At 43.7% G+C, this 18,298-nt stretch overlaps 1 long non-coding RNA gene across 2 annotated transcripts in view; it reads left to right on the top strand.

Annotated features, from left to right (window-relative positions):
• LOC102162742 overlaps window positions 1-18,298 on the top strand; it is a 452,540-nt gene that overhangs the window by 414,563 nt on the left and 19,679 nt on the right. The window contains exons 7-8 of one of the 2 annotated variants that reach the window (XR_001303633.2): window positions 11,027-11,166; window positions 14,476-17,607. This is a non-coding gene — a long non-coding RNA (uncharacterized LOC102162742). Of the gene's footprint in view, window positions 1-11,026; window positions 11,167-14,475; window positions 17,608-18,298 lie in introns of those variants that run through there. The other variant, XR_002345309.1, reaches the window with a different exon arrangement.

Here is an 18,298-nt window from a genome sequence, read left to right as displayed (position 1 = left end):
GGGGGAGTCAAGTTCTCTCTCCCTTTCGTTGCAGACTCTATGCCATTTGTCTGGAAGGCACCCTTCTGCCCTCCACTCTTCATCCTACCAGCTCATCAGAGCGCTCGCTTCCTGTAAAGCCTTCTATGTTGCAGCTAGAACTATTCCCACCTCCACTCTGCTCTCACTTATAATCCAGTCTTAAGCCACTCTAAGAAGACTTCATGGTCATGGTCATGTCTTCACCAGTCTGCACGCCTCTGGGGGAATGATGAATATTCTCTTTCTCACAATTTTTTCCCAATCCTTGCCAGAGTAAATGCAAAAATATTGTTTTCTAAGTGAATAGAAACTCTTATTAACAGGCACTAAGCTTGAAACAAAGATCAGGTTTACAGATCACAGCAATTTCTAATTAACTCTACGAGCATTTGAGGTCTTCATGTCCAGACATTGTGGGACACTTTCAGCTGTCAGAGCCCAGAGTGGGCAGATGTCTTCTGTCCCTGTAACAGGGTTACAGTTGCTGCCACATAACCAGGACGCATCAGCACCTCCTTTCTCCCTGAGGTTTTTTGGGGCTCTTTCCTGATTCCAGATCAGACCTAAAGAGCTGGTTATAGGCAAAGCTGTCACAGGTGTGGGAACTCAGGCCCAGGGGCTGGGGGATCAGTACTTTACTATGCAGCTGAAGCAACCCAGCCCCATTGTCTCAGTCATCACGTTGCTGGACACCTCACCCTGTTCCAGGTCAAAAGGGGCTGATGGTAATGCATCCTCACAACTCCCTTGAGGTGAATGTTCTAAGTTCTGTCTCACAGATGAAGAAATTGAGAATTAAAGAAGTTGTCATTGGCCCAAAGTCATTCATCTACTAACTGTATATCTGAAAACTGCTGGAAATCAACCCAAGACTCTCCCTGGAAGCTTGTCCTTCCTCTGCTGGGCCCTGACCATGTTGTTTTTCTCCATCCTTCTAACGCCTCAAGCACAGTGCCCGATGATAAATAAGTATCTTTTTTTTTTGTCTTTTTGCTATTTCTTGGGCTGCTTCCGTGGCATATGGAGGTTCCCAGGCTAGGGGTCAAATTGGAGCTGTAGCCACCGGCCTACACCAGAGCCACAGCAACGCAGGATCCAAGCCGCGTCTGCAACCTACACCACAGCTCACGGCAACGCCGGATCGTTAACCCACTGAGCAAGGGCAGGGACCGAACCTGCAACCTCATGGTTCCTATCGGATTCGTTAATCACTGCTCCATGACGGGAACTCCAAATAAGTATCTTTAATTGACTGAACAGATGCGTGACCATCCATTCATGTATTTATTGCTTTTTAGTTTTTTTAATTGTTATTTCCCCAATACAATTTTTTTTTTCTAGTGTACAGCATGGTGACCCAGTGACACATACATGTATGCATTTTGGATGGAACTAGAGACTCTCATACTGAGTGAAGTAAGTCCGAAAGAGAAAGACAAATACCATCCATTTATTGTCATTATTGAAATATCATCAGACTTGATTTTATTTATTTATTTTTATGGCCGCACCCACAGCACAGGGAAGCTTCTTGGCCAGTGACTGTATCTGAGCCATGCCAGCTGCTGCAATGCCAGATCCTTTAACCACTGTCCCAGGCTGGAGATCAAACGTGCGCCTCTGCACTGATCCGAGCGGCTAACGGTCCGGTTTGTACTGTTCCACTGCACCACAGCAAGAAACTCTGTTGACTTTATTTTTTTACACCACCCTTTCTTTGTGTCATAATGCCCTCTGGGGCTTCTTCATTCACCCAAGGCTTCCCTAGGTATTCACTCATAAACCATATTCTACCTGCAGAGGAGAGTCTGTGGGACCTAAAAATGTTGGCATCTGATTTTGGTCTTCCAAAGCAAAGCTTCTGCAAGGAGAACTTGAAGTGGTTTGTGGTTGTGGGTGTAAGACCCTGTCCCTTAGGAGGGAAGCCAAGGATTTAACCAAGACGTCCCTGCTTTTTGAACATCACACCACTCACCCCATTTACCCTATGCCTATGGTGGGTGGGGGGCATTGCTGAGTTTTTTGTTTTAATTTTTTATTTTTCACTTGGATGTGGCCTATCTTGTCAGCCCATTCTTTTGCCTATGCCTACAAATTAATGCGGCAGGTCATTGTGATGGAAAAGTGGACACAGTGCACAGAGAAACTTCAGTAGGGACATTACATTAAAAGTAGTCATTTTAAGAGAGGAGAAAGGAAAATGACAGCTTTCTTCCTTTCAGGCCCAGGGCACTGGCTCCGAGATGACATTTCAGCTTGGTATTTCATTTCCTCCACTTAATTCTTTTAAGTTTCTGTGGCATCTGGAGGGAGCTTCCTCAGCCCATCCTTGGGAGATGGGCTTCACCGCCCAGTTTGTCACTAGAAGGCATGGCTCAGATCGGTTGAGTTGCAGACATTCAGCCTAGCTAAATGTGTTCTCCATGGAACTGTGTCAGATGCGAACTGTCTTTTCATAAGTTCCTTTAGGACAAACGACAAACATCTCTGAGTGGAAGAAGCAGGAGGCTCTTTGATTTGAAGCAAGAGTTAGCACTGGAGGTGGAGCGTCTGCAACTATTAGGAAAGATGCACAGACCCAGACGGTGCCTTGCAGATCATCTTGTGGTTTGCAAACTTGTTTATAGACTAAAACTTCTTCCTCAGCAAAATGAGCGGAATATGTAATGCAGGAGACAGCAGAACTATGTGCTGTGGTTGCTTTCTGGAACATTTGGGATTTGAGAAACATTGACCTTGTCCCTGTCTCTGTTTCCTCCTTTCCTCTCTGCCTTCCTTCCTCCCTCCTTCATCTTCTCCATCTTTCTTTTCTCACTTTCATTTTCCAGAGTTGGAAACTAAGGACTCAAGAGGATCAGATGTTTATGGCAGATTTTGCCCCCAAACTAGTCCCCGAAAGATCTTTCTGCGAAACCACTGCCTTGTTTATTTAAATCTCACTAGTTCCCAGAGCAAATTGTTTAAAATTCCCTGGGAGATACACTGTTGGTGGGTGGATACACACATTTGCTGAATTCACTGAATATTTCTCTTTCACTCAGTATGTTGACACTGATCATAAATTCAAACAGGACAAAAGTGACAAAGATGAGTGTGTGAATTCTGGGCCAGACACTGGACAAATACTTTCATGCCATATTTCATTTTTCTTCACAAGAAAACTGTGAGATTTGTTTTTCTATCCCTACTTTACAGCGAGGAACATTCAGAGGCTAAACCTTTTTGTACCAACTGATATATTAGGGTTCATGTAAAGCTCTTGTAACAAAGAGGCCCTAATATACAATATCTTAAATACAGTAGAAGTATTTCTCTAATAATAGTCCATAGGAAGGTGATCTAGGGCTTCTGGGTGTGGGTGGCTCAAGATGCATCTAATGTGGCTTTTCCAGCTCTTAACATCTCCCCCTCAGCAGAGAAGCCAGGTGGCCGGTAAATGATTAGACCCAGATTTGAACCAAGGCTGATGAGATTTGAAAGTCTGGTATTACTACACACTGAATAAATTCGCCCCATCACTCTCACCCCAGTTGCTATAGAAAAGATCTAATAACAACCTGCCACCACCTCAGGCACCTTACTAGTCATGGTAGCCAGCCTCCAAGGTGGCTCCTCATGCTCCTTCCCTCTTGGGGTTCATGCCTTCCTGTAGTTCCCTCTCACATTGACTAGGGCTGGTGTGTGTCATCAGTAAGTGTTGTGGATGTGTAGGGAAGACCTTCTGAGGAGGCTGGGTCCTGAAAGGCATTGCAGTTGCTGGTTGGCTCTTCCTGACATCACTGGGAAGCTGGCTGCCATGTTGGAGGACACTCAAGCAGCCTTGTGGAGAAGTCCACAGGGTAAGGAACTAGGAACCGGGCCTCCCACCAGCACCCAGCACCGACCCGCCAGCCATGCAAGTGAGTCACCTTAGAAGCAGATCCTTGGGTCTCAGTCAGCCTTCCCAGAAATGCAGCTCCCACCCAATCGTGAATATGACTTTATCAGAATCCCTGAATCAGAATTAATCAGTAAAGTGGTACTCAAATCCCTGCCCCATAGAAACTATCTGAAATAACAAATGCTCATTTTTTAATTTTATGCCACAAAATTTTACAATCATTTGCCATGAATCTATTGATAACAAATACATTACTCTAGATGCCTCCTCAGGGAAGCCTTAATTGATTTCTTCTTTTCTCTGTGTGGTGGTTTCTTTATCCTACCTTGTGTCACTCACAACTGAAGTGTCTATTTTTACAAATCAGTTTTCTTCTCCAGACCAAGTGTTCATCCCTCGATGACAGTGTCTTGTGTTCATATGCACCTCCCCTATGCTGACCTGGCCAAATTAGACGTATATTGAAGTGAATGACGGAAACCTTCTACCATCCTTCTCCTTGGTTGTTTTGTAATGTCATGCACATATTTTCTTTAATGCAGCCTCTAAAAACATGTGCATGTTGCCTTTTACATGAAGCCTCTCAGTTACTTCTTTGTTACAGTAACAGGCTTTTAAAAATACTCTGTATAAATAAAAGATAAATCTCCTAAGGGCCAGAGAGCATGCTGTTTTAGGAGCTTTTACAAATAGTTGGCACCTCCTTCTTGAAAATCAGGCCTGAAATCTCATCAAAACAAATGTTCCCTGGAGATCCCCAGAGCTGAGGAGATTTATTCTTTTAATCACATTATCTCTTAGCCCATTTAGAAGATGAGAGAAGGGAGCCTGTTATGATCCTGTTAAGCTCAGTGTCTCCACACTCCTGGCCTGAGTGACCACTTTCTGATGAATCCAGGGTACCTCTGAAGCCACCTCATGTCCTAACACACTTCCAGCCCTGTGTGTAACCTTTCACGAATGCCCCTAAGATGTTTTCACCTGCATTTCCTTCCATAGCACTGAACTTAGAACCACTCCAGAGAGGAATTGGAATACATTCTGCATCCTTTTAAAATCTATATACTTTTCTTAATCTTCAGGCTCTGGGAAGTTTGGGGAATTTTTAGGTCACATGGAATTGAGTTTTGGTTCAGCAGATGCAGAAGTTGAAATGTTTTTGTGTGGGATTGTGGCTTGACAAATAGCAAAACAGGGCATTTTGTGCCAGTCTCTGTTGTTCCTTTGCCCAGAGCGCCATTCACACTTCCTCATAGGCATCCAAATTCCCATCTTGACCCAGCCGTGGGTTAGAGACGCATATCTGCCCTGATCTGCACCCTTCCTCCTCCAAGAGCTGCATTTTCATAGCAAGTAAAATTAAGGAGCAGATTTCCTTTTTTGCTTGTTTTTCACAGTGACATTAATTGACTCGCATGGGACAGTGGCTCAGATCATGTTTATGAAATGGTCATGCTTCAGTGCATCACCAGAGAAAAGGGATGTAAATTTTATCCCCCATTACCTCCCCCTGCCCCAAACACAGTGTGTTGTGTCCCCCAATTGGGAGGTAATAATGGCTTGATTATGAACATTTTCCATGCTCACTCAGATATAAGACTCTATCGATCCACATCATTGATTCAATAACAGAATATATATACATACACACACATATATGTATACACACACACACATATGTATTTTTAAGGAAAAAAATCAACTATATTACATTCACATGTCAATTGTATGATGCATCCAAGGTTTGGAAACCTAATGCCAATGGAAAAGAGATATCTATCATACACCTAAGAGTGTTTGGTAAATTTCTTGAGAGGTGAAATCTCTTGGTTCCCAGACGTGATCGGGCAGAAATGTGAATGGAAGTTAATGCACCAGAAAAGGGCTCTAAAGGCCTATCAACGTGTCATTTTCCAACAACCTTTGGGGAAAGAGACGATGTCTCATCCATCTGCTGCTGGGTCCCCAGGACCTGGCTGGATGTCCAGCACCCAGAGTCGCTTGATGGTTTTTTGCTATATTAGAGGACCTCACTGATCCCTCCTAGGTCCTCTTGCTGGCCGTGTTGCCCGCCCCCAATCCCCCCAGAAGGCTGTGGCAAGCACTGCATGAGATCACACACCTCACATTTCTGGTGAAGTTAGGTTCTCAGCAAACAGATGTCAGCTCCTTTGGTTCCTCCTCATGCTCCCCGCTCCTTCCACATTTTTTGTCTACTCAGGATCCTTCAACAGAAATTAAACTTTGCAGAAAAACTCCCTAGGGTCTTCCCAAAGACAAATTCTTTCTGCGAGAAAATGAATTTATTGACTTCTCTGCCTTGGAAGAGCGTGGGGTACAGCTCTCGGTGCAGGGGTGTGGACTGGCAGAAGTCCCTGCCTGCCCCGGCTGGGCAGGGAGCAGCAGCCAACACCACAGGGGGCTCCTCCTTCACAGCTGGGTGAGAGTGGCTTTCCATTCAACAGCTGGGCTTCCGTCACCTGCCTCCTGAATGACGTCCATGCTATTTGGGATGGCGTTCAAGGACCTAGTTCTTTGGCCTAAGTTGTACTTTCACCTTTATGATCAAACTACATCTATCACATGCCTGGAATATGAGAGGTTTTTGATCCATTCACATAGGAGAGTCAAGTGGGTTGAAGAAAGAACTTTCTCATTCAAAGACTCAACTCAGACTTTTTTTTTTTTTCTTTTTTATGGCCGCACCTGGGGCATATGGAATTTCCCAGGTTAGGGGTTGAATCAGAGCTCCAGCTGCAGACCTATACCACGGCCATAGCAACATGGCATCTGGGCCACATCTGTGGCACACACCACAGCTCGCTGTAACGCCAGATGCCTAATCCACCGGGCGAGGCCCGGGACTGAACTTGCATCCTCATGGATACTAGTTGGGCTCGTTTCCGCTGAGCTGCGATGGGAACTCCTGCAACTCAGATCTTTTCCCACCGAGGGGTTCTGGAACCAGGGGCACTGTGGTTTGATGCCCAGTGCTAGCCTTCTCAGAGCCCCACTGTGTGTGCTCTCCCTCTCGGCCCAGGATCATTCCACCTGGAATGGTCTCCCTTCAAGGTGCCCTTCATCCTCACATGCCAGCCTGATGCAGCTCACAACAGGCCACTTCCTTCCTGAAGCTCACAGATTTGCCTTCCAGAGTGAAAACCTGAGTAGCTTTGCTCTGCCTTCAATTGATTTGGATGGAAAGGAACCTTGTATGTTATGCTGGAGGTGAGGGTCATTTCCCCCAATTTAGTAGACACTGAAGAGTAATGTAGAGCAGGGGATGGCAGTATCTGACTTGTGTGTTAGATCAATCTGGACAGGTTCTTCAAAGGAGGGAGAGAGAGAGGGGCAATGCAGTAATTTAGGAGTTAAATCAACAGTTAGGTTTGGATCTGTTGGCATTTTGACTCATCCTTTAACTTTGCTCCTTGTCTCTGCTTTCTAGCTTCAGAGGGAAGCCAGGATACTCATTCTTCTTGTCTTCCTCTCTTTTTCCCTCCTCTCCACCTCCACATCTCTTTTCCCCTCCCTCCTTCTTACCCTCTTCCTCACCCTAACTCTTTGCTAAACAGGCCTTCCATAGTTTCAGGTTCACTGATATGATCCCAGATCCTGGACTCCAGGGTTGTCCCCTCATTCCTCTGCCCCTGAAATCTAAAAAGGCAGTAGGTTCCCACTGCTGGGATTCTTGTCTTTACTTCATTCATTTGGGTTCTAAGCTCTTCCAAGGCTGCTAGAACCAAAATCCTGTGTTCAATTCCTCCAGTTTATCCTGTTAAATATGGAGGGTGGTTTCTGTTTTCTGTTTGACCGAGACAGCTGTCTACAGGACTGGTACATGTAAAGTGGATGAAGGTCTAAATAAGGATGCTGCCTGAGGGCTGGAGGAGAGGAGAAGTTTTGGAGATATCCGTAATTCCTTGTATCCTTGATCCAAGAGGGGTCACTTGTCACTTGTCACATGACATTCCATCATTTGGAGTACTGTCCACCAGATCTCAAACATCAGCTGTCTTTTTAGGCCCCTTGTCATGTCACTCATCCTGCAGAGAATGATGCTTAGTCAGGCATGAATGCTTTAGTTTATCACCAATGTTTATATTTCCAAGGAATGGGACACAGAAGGAGAATAAAAGACCAGAAGAGAATTAAGAAGCGCGACAGAGTGTTAACTTGAAAGTTAACAGACCAGGAGTTTTTCTGTCTTTGTTTAACTAGGGTTCTGACTAGCTATGTGGTCTTGGATGGGTCATTTTCCTGCTGTGGGGCTTACTTTCTCCATTTTAAAGAGTATGAACCTAATGTGCCTTCCAGGCCTGGCCAAAATTTGCCATCCTCTCTACTCTTCTGAGAGTTTATCATGGAATCCATCCCATTGACTGGATGAGTTCTTACACTCCTGGTGTCTGATCCATGATGTTAAAGCCTCTGCATAAATGTTAATAACCTGTTTCCCTTTGAAAAGCTTTGAGAGTACAGATGGATTTTCCAGGCCCCAACTGAGCTTTGCACTCAGCAAATCAAATATCGCACATTTAAATGTCCTTGGCACTTGGTGTAGACAGAAGCCTTAGCCAGACATTGCAGGGAAGGATGGTTCATTCACCATCCAGCAGTTCAAAGTCAGACCCTCTGTTTTTGAAATGAACCAACTTGCCTCTCACCGTCTGTTTTCTAGGACCTGGAATGATACACACTCTTATTTCCATTTGCAACCTAATCTGCTCCCAGAAATAGGCACTGAAAACCAGGAAAGAAATGTCATCCTTTGGCTGGTTACCCTAAAATACCACAAACCACCTTCTTTTTATTTTCTTTTTTCATATTTTAAATTATCATCTTCACCTAAGAATATCTTCATTTAACCATATTCCTCTCTCTGGGAGAATGGGAAAAAAGCACTTATTCCTGGACTGACACTAAGATTCACACTAGAGATGGTGTCAGCTTTTTGATTAAGCAAAATCTCACTGGGGCCTTTGTGGCACCCTGACTATGTACATTTTATCAAGGCTTTTGTTTAGATGCCAAAGGTAGCTTACAACTCATAAAATAAATGCATACTCTGTGGCAGACACTTTGCTTATCTTTAGGTTTTTCTGAGATTAAATATATGTGGCCCCTTTTCTTGAGGATATCAAATGTGATGGGAGAAACAGAGCTGTGAATTGTATAAGCTATAATACTGGTGGATTTATAGTATTGGATCTCTTAAGGCTTGCCCTCATCCTCCAAAGCCAGAGAGCGGCCACTAGTGGTAAAGTACTGAATTGCAGGTATAGAACTTGACTATTGGTATGGAACTGACTAGAGTCATTCCACTAAATTTTCCACTGTGGGGCTTTATACACCTACATGTTGGAAGCAGGGTTTCTAATACTTTTCAAAAGTTTGATCTGTCAGTTTGAAGGTATACCTCAAAAGTCATAAAAATGGTAGATGGACTTTGTCCCAGCAGTTTCTCTTTAAGGAATTCACCCTAGGAAGCTATAGATGCACTCAGAAATATATTGCAAGTATGTTTATTACAGTGTTATTTACAGTACTAAAAGAATTAAAACATCATCTAATTGTAAGGTAAGGTAAGAATTCACTGAATTAGGGTAGACTGAGATGATGGAATGTCATGCGGTGATGGTATAGAAAAGAACTTAATGGCAGGGGAAGAAACATGACATATAGTTTGATGAAACAGTAGGTGATGAAACTCTATAGGCAATGAGACTAAATTCAAATACTTATGTATTTGCATTTGTGTATGCCATGTAGTAGTGGATATAGATGCAGATACACTTACATATTGAAAAAAAATGTAGAAGGATATGCACTGCTACTTAACAGTGGTCATTTCTTGCTGGGGCTATTTCAAGTGACATTTATTTTCTTTGTATATGTATTTTCCAGTGTATGTGGATTGCTTTAAAACCAAAACAAAATGTTGATTTTTAAAAATGGGTTTGGCTTCTGGATAGGTTGCAGGAATGACAATGGCAAGGGCCAGTTGGCAGAGCCATAAGAGAGATTTTGAGGCCACAGTCTTCATAAAGTCCCTTCAGAATGAGCCCTGCCTTTACCATCACTTTGGGCCATTTGGAAATGGACATTTCATATACCTCTGTGTATGTAAGACTGAGGGTAGTTGTGATAAGAAGATCTCCTTGGATGACCTGGGGTAGTTGGTTGGGTTGGATGCACTGAATATGGACAGTCTTAACCAAATGGACATCAGGGAACAGAGGCTTATGTCCCAGTGCTTCCATCTGCTTCATCTACTTCTGAAGGCCCTGATGTCACAACAGGTGGGTAATTAGAATAACTTTGAAGCAAGGTGGTAGAGAATTACTTGCTCTGACCCAGAACTTCTGACTTCAAACCTGAGTCAGCATCATGGGTGTGGGCCAGCTCACCACTTTTCTGATTTAGGATGGAGGTTGTAAAGTAGAGGTACAGAATTGTGATGGTACTATTCCCAGAGACTAGCCAGTGTTACACTTGGATGGATCTCACAACAGCATCCTAGGAACCACTTTCTAGAGGAAAAACTGCAAATAACACCACCACCAACAGCAAAAATGACCTGTCGTTTGGGTTTCTTTGTGGCCCATAGTGTGTATAGGTGGGATGGAGTCTCTGCAGCTCCCTCCCTTCATTTCCTCTTTTCACTCTAATTAGCAATTAACATGAATTGTCCTAGAGAGCCACTGAGGTGTGTTTGGTTGTTGGGCATGGGGGTGGTATCATAAAGCCTCTTTTTTTAAATTTAATTTAATTTAATTAATTTATTTTTTTGTCTTTTTGCCTTTTCTGGGGCCCCTCCCATGGCATATAGAGGTTCCTAGGCTAGAGGTCTAATTGGAGCTGTAGCTGCCGGCCTATGCCAGAGCCACAGCAATGTGGGATCCGAGCTGTGTCTGTGACCTACAGCACAGCTCACAGCAACACTGGATCCCCAACCCACTGAGCAAGGCCAGGGATCGAACTCTCAACCTCATGGTTCCTAGTCGGATTCATTAACCCCTGAGCCACAACAGGAACTCCTTTTTTTTTTTTTTAATTTTTATTTGTATTTATTTATTTATTTTTTTAAGCCTCTTGTTTCAATGTTCCATTCTTTCTCTTCAGCTTCTTGCTGCAAGCCTGGGTGGCTCCTATCCTCAGGACCAGTGATGTTCATCCATCTTCCCTGATTATGCAACTAAGTAGATAATGGGGCCAGAGCGCCTGGTTTCGCCTTACTACTAGCATTGTGCCACCTGATGCAGGTCTGTATTCCTCTGTGGGCTGCAGTTTTCCAATCTATAAATCCGTGGAATGGTCTTGGTCATCCCATTTTTCTTACACCAAGATTTTTCAACCTATTGACATCGTGGTCTGGTTAATTCTTTGCTGTGCGGGGCCTCCTGTGCATGATAGGTAGTTTAGCAGTATCCTTGGCCAGTGACACTGCCCCCTCTGCTTGCAACAATCTTGCATGTCCCCAGATATTGCCAGATGCCTCCAGAGGGGCAAAATCATCCCCAGTTGAGAACCAACTGCCTTTCACTTAGGATTTTTGGGGTGCATGTTCATCTTCTGTTTTATAGCATTGAATAGCAGCAGGTAGTTTCTGCACACATGTGGGCAGGTATCTTGAAAAAAGTTGCATTACTGAGGGTTCAATTTAGGACCCTCCTAATACACAGCCACGTGGAAGGTCTGCCTCACCAGACCTCGAACACCTCTGAAGGTGAGGTGAATTTTCCTCATGGGCACCTTTAGGCAGCCTCTGGGATCAAAACTGGCAGCTCACCACTGCCAGGGGAGTCAGGGTGCCACACCTTCTCTGCTTCCTGAGAACCCATGGGGAATTTTGGCTTGGCACAGAGCCCACAGACAGGGAAACCCTGAGAGAAGGCAAGAGTGTGGTCAGGAATTTCCCTTTTTTTTTTTTTTTTGCTTTTTTAGAGCCACTTCTGTGGCATATGAAGTTCCCAGGCTAGGGGTCAAATCAGAGCTACAACTGCCAGCCTACACCACGGCCACAGCAATGTGGTATCTAAGACATATCTTCGACCTACACCATAGCTCACAGCAATGCCGGATCTTTAACCCACCGAGCAAGGCTAGGGATTGAACCTGCATCCTCAGGGATCCTAGTTAGGTTTGTTAACTGCTGAGCCATGAAGGGAGCTCCAGTAATTTCCTTAGCTTCACTGGAAACAGATGCCTAGGAAAGGTGCCTGGCTGGGCTCTGTTTCAGGCCAGCATGCTTGGCAGCCTCCCCCCTCCACATCCCTCATCCTCCCCCTCCTCCTGCCTACCTCTGCAAGTATGACCACACTGTTATTTAAGAGAGGGTTCTGGCTTAGAGAAGCCAGAGTTGTGACACAGAAGTAAAATCTTTCATGAGAATGTGAGCATGTATGATGACTGTATGTGCACATGATCAGAGAGAGAGAGGTTAAAGATCATCAGGACAATAAGGTCCTTTTGTAGTCTGAGTGCAACACCTTCAGCTAAGGTCCAAAACCAAGAATGGAACCCAGGAATCCAGGTCAGTTAGTTCCCAGGGCCTATGCCCATAATCCACCCCTGCCTCCAAGTTCTCTCTTAAGAAATAAATCTTTTTAAGATGTAATTGATCACACCTGTCATTCCTGGCCTGTGCCTATGGCAGACATCACTAATTGATCACAGAGTTCTTCCTGCTGGGCTTTGATGCTGCCTAATTATCTATTATCCAAACAGCACTCCAGATAGGAAATACCAGTCAGATATGAAAAGTGTTTTCCATACCTGCCAGTGACTTGGTCTGGCAGTCTTCTTAGAAATATATGAAAGCAAGGGCCTGGGGGAAAGTGTTCATTTGAGATTGTCTTATGAGCAAGGGTGAAAGGAAGTATGTCAGAAGTGTAGTCTATTCTAGGGCTGCTCAAACTTCACTGTGGACATGACTTACCTGGGAGAGCTTTCTGAAATACAGTAGGTCTGGGGAGAGTCTCCAGTTCTAACACACCCCCAGATGATGCTGATGTAGCTCACCCACACAGCTATTTTACCATTTAAGAAACTGTGGTTCCAGGAGGATGAGAGAAACAGTCAGGGCCACTTCTCCATCAGCTGGACAAGTTGCTCAGTACAAGGACTCCATTAACATTTGCCCATCCCGCTCGCTTTTGCCCATCTCTTTCACCCTGCACCTGGCTTGCATCTACTTTTTTAACCAGAGGCATCTCAGAACCGATGTCCACTTCAAATCTGGTGTGTTCAGAACCTGGCCACAGGAAAGAATTATTATTTGCCTTCATATTTTTTTATCTTTCTGGAACATTGTTACAGTTTCTCCTGGAGGTCACATCCTACTGAGAATTGAACCTTAACCAAGGATAATAGATTGGGTGGATAGTCCCTGAAAGGTCTGTTTCCTTTGAGCAAACCTCATTGATTTATGGAACTCCTGCTGTTGGAGGCCTGTTATGACTTAAGAGAGGGGACAGGGCTTCATTGTTTGGTAAATAACTTCTGAGTTGAGAAAAAATTTCTCCTAAATAAAGGAAAGCAGAAGAATGGCGGGAAGGGGCTTTTTTCCTTTTCCTCAGTAATTGAGACATCTCACCTCACTCTGACATAATTATATTGTCAAATGGAAGATGCTTCAAGTAATTAGTAACGTATTTAGTCAAGCTTTTCGGCTGCCTGTGTCCTCAACTAAAACAATCCTTGTATCTGGTGCCTTTTGCAGCACAGGACAATCTTTAACAAGAAACACTTTTTTAATATTTTGCTTTTAATGAACAAAAGGAGAAAAGGAAAATGCAGGGTTTTTCAGGGGATCAGAAAGGCTGCTTACTCAGCGCCAGTTAACAAAAATGAGATTTGAGGAAAGGTAACATTAGGAAACACACAATATCGGGAGTTCCTGTTGTGGCGCAGTGGAAACAAATCTGACTGGGAACCATACCATGAGGTTGCAGGTTCGATCCCTGGCCTCCCTCAATGGGTTAAGGATCCAGTGTTGCTGTGAGCTGTGGTGTAGGTCGCAGATGCGGCTCAGGTGTGGCGTGGCTGTGGCTGTTGCATAGGCCAATGGCTGTAGCTCCGACTTGACCTCTAGCCTGGGAACCTCCATAGGCCACAGGTGCAGCCCTCAGAAGACAAAAAAAAAAAAAAAAAAAAAAAAAAAAAAAGGAAACAAACAATATGGCTTTGGTTAAGGCTGATGCCTAAATGGGTCAGAGTGATATTTCCTTTTAAGGAAACTGGATGGTTTTGCTCAGGATAAAAACACTCAGGAGAGCAAGTCATTGTTGGAGAAGCAGGATGGGAACTCAGGCCCCTGCTTAATTTTATTTTAAGATTTACTGGGTTTGTATCAAGGAATGTGAAACAGCTGCTGCATAAAAACAAGGTTCTGTGGTCCAAGGTCTTTGAGGAATTGAACCTGCTCTTGGAGATTGACACATACAAGAGCATATGGAAGCCTTTAAAAAACTTGTTTTGGGATAATCATACTTGCTAATGTTTAAAATCCAGTGATTCTGAAAAATTCGCTCATACAGCTTCTATTTCACATGTTGCTTGTCAACTTCCAGGGGAACCACATCCCGCAGGGCTTGTATTTTATATAAATGGCCAAGATTGCACCGTGCTGAGTCCATGCACAAGGGCTGGTGGGCATCGAGAAGCACACTCATCGTCCTCCTGAACCATCCTGAGATAGAGTTAGGACTCATGTGACCATCCCCACTGTGTGGATGAGTGAATGGGACTCAGGCAGGCGGGGCATATTGTCTGATCCACACAGCTTACAAGAGGCAGGTTCAAGGCCAACCTCGGTCTCCCAGTGCCAAGTTGGTTCTCTTCGGTCCGCTCCAGCCGCAGCCACAGAGGTCCTTGGTGCCTGCTTGGATCTGTTGCAATGCCAGATCCGTTGACATCGGTCTGGGCAGCCCCATGCACTTCACTTTGCGTACGTGGAAGTCCTGAGTGCACTTCATTGCCTGACGAGCAGCTCTCCAGCGAAGGATAATGGAGCAAGAGAGAACGAGCGCACTAACGAAGGCGATAATTACACTTCCCAGGACCTGTAGAGCACTTGGCGGCTTTACGAGTGCTTTCACACATGGCATCCCTTTTGATCAGAACAGCAGCCCAGTGCGTCAGCTAGGCTGGCAACTTCTGTCCTTATCTGACAAGGAAGAGAATCATGGTGTGGCGAGCAAAATCTCACATGGTATGTCAGTGGCAAGCTGGCCACCCAGTTCCCCCTCCTCCTTCCTGACAGGTTCTAATATTCGCACTGGCATCCGATAGAGATCGTGGTAGAAACGAAGCTGCCTCTTGCCCCGTCCACTGTTTGCTCCTTCCCGCTTCTGTTCTTTTCTCCTTTCTTCCTTTGAAATGAAAAATGTAAAATATAGAAAAACACAAAGAAAAGGGAACAAGCATAATCCTACCACCCAGCAATCACAACAGTGTGTTTGCTTCTAGTAATGGTTTTATGCACATTTACCTGTTATTAAATTTTCTCAAAAGTGTAATTTTAAAGGTCTACAATGAATTGCATTTTATGTTACGTTACCCATCTTTTGTTGTGGACATTTAGAATTTTCTCACATTTTCTGTAATTTAATATGATAAACATCATTTTACATAAAACTTTGTGCACTTAAAAAAAAAAAAGCTGTCCTTGAGATCAATTTCTTCAGTGAAATTTTAGAGTCAAAGGGTTTCCAGATATTTAAGACTTTGGATAGATATTTGAAACTGCCATCCAGAAAAGTTTTAGCAGTTTCACAGCTCCATGAATAACAATCTTCATCATGTAGTATTATGCTTTTTGAGCTTTTCAAAGTTCACAGGCATTGGTTTAATTTCTATTCCTTTAATTACCAGTTTGGATGATTTTTCTCTTTTTAAATATTCATTTTGGTTGGTCATTTTTTATTTCTTCTTTTGCCAATTTCCTGCTCATCTCTTTTTCCTATTACCCCATTATGATTATGCTGATTTTGCTTGTTATGCTTTTCTTATTAATATCCTAGAATTCTAATATATTAAGGGAACTAGTACTTAGGTTGCAAAAATGTTTTCCCCTAGACTGAAATCATAATGAGTTGAGCACTGTGAGCCATGTTCTTATTTATTTATTTATTTGTTTATTATTTTTCTTTTTTAGGGCTACACCTGTGGCATTCCACTCAGGCTAGGGGTCAAAGCTGAGCTATAGATGCTAGCTCACAGGCAACACCTGATCCTTAACCCACTGAGCAAGGCCAGAGATTGAACCCGCATCCTCATGGTTCCTAATCAGGTTCGCTAACCACTTCGCCACAAAGGGAACTCCCCCGTGAGCCATGTTTTTCATCTATGAGGAAAACTATAGGGAAAAGCACTCAGCCCTGGATGAAGAAGATGTTTCTAGAGATGAAGGACTGTTGTGCAATGCAGGGATTGGTGGTTTTGCAATAACCCTCTTTCATGGAGAGGTAAACCAAGACTCAGAGAGGTCTAGCAACTTGCCACAGGTCACACGGCACAAAGCATCAGGCATGAGATTTGAACCCAGTTCTGTCTCCAACTTCTGTGTCTCTTGCATCCCAGAGGGAGGTGATGATCACGGCGATGTTGCAGGGATAAACTGGTTGCAGAAAACATGAGACAAGGAAAAAGGAGAAGGAAGAAAACGATTAGGAGATTGAGAATTGGAGGTCTCGAAAAGATACGTTCAACGATATGAAAGCACAGGTCTTAATTCATAAAAGGGAGATAGAGTAACTGGCCAAGCTACTTTCTTCATCCCCACCTTCATCGCCCTCATCAGCACCCAACTCTGGGTGCTTTTAAAGCCACTCTTGGCTTTCTTTGAGCTAAGCTTTCTCTAAATTCATTTTTCCTAAGACAGACACAGAGTAACCTTTTGCAAAGTGTCACTTCCAGGGTTTTAGATTCCTTTCTCTCTCTGTCTCTCTCTTTCTTCATCTCTCTCTCTCTTTCTTATTTCTTGTTATTTATTTTTCTTAAACTGCTGAGTCTGATAAATTAGGGCTATTAAGAGACTGTTTGTTATTCTGTCCCTGAGTTACTATTTTGAGAGCTAAAAACACTCATAAATATATGGATGTTCTGACTGTAAATGGATACATTTTAGCCAGTGAAAAATTCATTTTCTCTAATACAGATTTCTAAAGTGTCCTCCTGAAATTCTACACCATATCTCACCAGGATCTTTCACTGTTCCTCCTGTTTTTATCTGATAAAAGTAGATCCATCACTGATGTGGTTCCTTTTCTCTGTACCATAAATAACAGCTGGGGAAGGAGGGTTCTCTCCCACAACACAGCAGCTTCAGATTTTAACCAGTTTTGAAGTTTATTGTTAAGTCTTCTTGGGATGGGAGCCAAAAGTACCTGCATGGCCACAAGTTCTCTCATGGGCTTCCTAGTTTTGGACCAAGGCACTCCACGTCTGAGCAGAGAGAATTTTGCATCCGATTTCAGCCTGGCTTTCTGGGTGGAAGGCGGGATATGGCAGGTTGTCATACATTCAGCTCTTCTGGGTCAGTCCCAGAGTTTGACTATGGGCCCAGTGAAACTGTCGAAAGTGACCTTTTTTTGCTCTCCAAAGTGTCCTGGTTTGGATGAGAAATTATATGGTCACTGTAGATTTACATTTATTTTATTTTTCTTTTCTTTTACAGCCGCACTTGTGGCATATGGAAGTTCCCGGGCTAGGGATTGAATCAGAGCTGCAGCTGCTGGCCTACACCACAGCCATAGCAACATGGGATCCAAGTTGCGTCTGCAACCTACACCATAGCCACAGCAACACCAGCTCCTTAACCCACTGAGCGAGGCCAGGGATCAAACCCGCATCCTCATGGATACTAGTTGGTTCTTAACCTGCTGAACCACAATGGGAACTTTTAGATATAAGTTTAGAAACCCAGTGCCCTATATTGTCTCTTATCTTTTCCTGTTTCTTAACGGAGGATGTTCGTTCTATGTATTGAAACCTCCTTTCCCTTCCATCAACCAGTCATCATAGTCAGGAGACTTAGAGTCAGTGGTAACATCTCCAGGATGGCACAAAAGGAAGGAAGGGAGGGAGGAGGGAAGAAAAGAAAGATGATGTTAGTTCCCATCATGTACAAGCCCCTATGCTAGAGGTTTTTACCAAAAAAAAAAAAAAAATCACGTTTTCATTCTAAGAATAACCCCTACAAGTACTGTAATTCATCAATATCAAGATGCATATTTTTTCATTTATTAGTATCTTGAAGTCAGGCTGTCTTATTACTGATGTCATCTTATAATTGCTGTTGGTCATGCAGCATTGAGATGCCCTTGTCATTGTCTGTACTTGTACCAGCATCAAAACTCACAGAATGGGTCTCAGTAGCTTGGAAGAAAATCC

The sequence above is a fragment of the Sus scrofa genome, chromosome 6, assembly GCF_000003025.6.
Source record: "Sus scrofa isolate TJ Tabasco breed Duroc chromosome 6, Sscrofa11.1, whole genome shotgun sequence".
NCBI classification, from domain to species: domain Eukaryota; kingdom Metazoa; phylum Chordata; class Mammalia; order Artiodactyla; family Suidae; genus Sus; species Sus scrofa.
This window is presented reverse-complemented; position numbering and strand designations above follow the sequence as displayed.